This window comes from Cyprinodon variegatus, unplaced genomic scaffold, assembly GCF_000732505.1.
Source record: "Cyprinodon variegatus isolate N-32 unplaced genomic scaffold, C_variegatus-1.0 Scaffold1436, whole genome shotgun sequence".
Lineage (NCBI taxonomy): Eukaryota > Metazoa > Chordata > Actinopteri > Cyprinodontiformes > Cyprinodontidae > Cyprinodon > Cyprinodon variegatus.
The window spans coordinates 120,598-122,820 of NW_015151889.1; positions in this window are offsets into that span (position 1 = coordinate 120,598).

A 2,223-nucleotide genomic window follows, 5' to 3' on the forward strand; every position below is an offset into this window, starting at 1 on the left:
GGCAGGTTTCTACATTTGAAGTTAATTTAGGCGTTAATAAACTGTTTCAGAGGAGTGATCATAGCGCTCTGCATCAGCAGTGCTGTGTCTGACTCCCTGCCAGCTCCCAGATCAGCTTCTCTCATTGGTTGATGCGGCGCGTCAGATAAAGTTACATTTTTTCCAACTCCAGCAGCTGCTGCTTGTGAAGCGCCTCAGATGTTCATGAGGCTCCTGCTGCTCCTGCTGCTCCTGCTGCTCCTGCTGCTGCCATAGACGCTGCAGGACCCTTTGCTGCTCGTTGATGCGCACCAACCATTGACTTTGCATGTAAACCAGCTGCTTCTGCTGCTAGCTGTCTGAACGTAGCATTAACGTTTGCCAAAGAGCTTTTAGCTAAATTTCAGTAACTATTTTTCATATTTTTTCAGAACATATTTCAGATGAGAAAGTAAATTTTTTAGGTATTTTTTTATAGAATGTTTACTTTTAGTTTTCACTATTTAATGGGACATTTTGGATACAAAATGGAGCCAATTTAGACTAATTGCTGCAACCATTTAATCTATATACTTAAGCTTTATTTTATCCATCACTAATAATTATTGTAATTTGTTGCCTTTAAAGCATTAATGGACAAATCAGTGTCCTTTGACACAGATTACGTTCTGACTTGCAGTTTCTGCTGCCTCTATTCAGATGTTATAAATCAGTGGGTAAACAAAGGTGCAGCTGATAAAACTCATTATTAGGGCCAGTAGGCTTGGTGGGGCCGATCCCTGCCATGAAAAGGCTCCATTAATCAGGCTAAGCTGTTAAGACTCAGAGAAAAACAAAGACCTCTCACACATAAAGCATTTTTATGGGGTATTTAACCTCCAACCTGAAAGTCGTGCTTCTCACAGAGGAAGAAAAGATTCAACAGTTTGAATAAAAGCTGCATAATTGTTATGCAACTGTTCAACCAGATGACTGGTAGCTGCTTCCTCACTGTTGATGGTTCCGTTCAGGTTCAAGTCCATCAAACGTCTCATTCTGAAAAGGCATCAAGGTTCTCTCTCATTTAGATCTACGTCCTCAGGGACTGACCGTGGTGGACCACAGTCCACCTCTAAATAACTTTGACATCTTAGATATTCTGTGCTCCAACACAAATAGGTAAAAGACTGACAACAGACTCAGACTGATTGAGTTTTTGTTGTTGGAAGCAGGATCAACTTCCATGTCGATCACAAAGCCCTGACAAAAGAAGAACCGCTTCTCAAATATCAACAGAAAGTTTCTCCGTCTGCGTTTATGATGTCTGAACTGGGGGGAAAAACCTTCAGTGGTACAACTACTGCTGCTGCCTTCATTAAAACAGATCTTCAAAAAAAACACTGCTGGAAAAAAGAGCTGGAAGAACAAAAGAAACTGATAAAAAGAATAAAGCCAGAATACAGAAACAGAAGGTGTGCAAAAAGTTTACGAATTAAAAAGTATTTTTTCAAAGTGAACCGTAAAGCAGCATGTCTGATTTAAGTGAAGAGTAGTCATCATAAACATTCCTCAAGTAGGAGCAAATTACTCTTTAAATGATTCAATTAACTAATTTAGACTCTGCAGAAATAAACAGAACAACAAAGCTTGAGTAAAACAGGAGGTGTCACTTTGCCGTGTGTCAGTGGTTGCTCTTCATTCGGCTTGGTGACTTCAGGCGGACGGGATCTTCATTCAGCACATAGTGTTTCACAAATAAAACTAATAAATGAAACAATTAAAAACAGTTTAGACCGTTCAGATAAAAATGTTAACATCCACATGTGCTTAAAGCCAGACCATAGAAAAGGTTCACTTTATTCCATTCCCTTTTTATTCCTCTTTATTTACTAGTTGGCGATATGCTATCAGGTGGTGCTTCATATTTAGCATCTAGTGATAATAACTGAACTGAAGATAATCTCTTAAAAGTGTTTTTGTTGCTGAAAAATAAATAATTGCGATTTTGCACGATAGAAAATTAGACAAAAACATTTCCCATAAAGAGAATTATCAAAGGGAGAAAAAAACAGTTGCTCTAAAAGCTTCTCTCAGTTGCCACAGGTTGAAGTGCTGCCGAGCAAGGCACAGGTAGACCCTTCCTGGTTTTCATCCACGCAGAGGAGAATTACATCAGCACCGATCAGCGCAAAGACAGCAGCGTTACATAATCTTTATATAATATCATAATCCACTTTCAACAAGCTGCTCAGAGCATAAGAACCG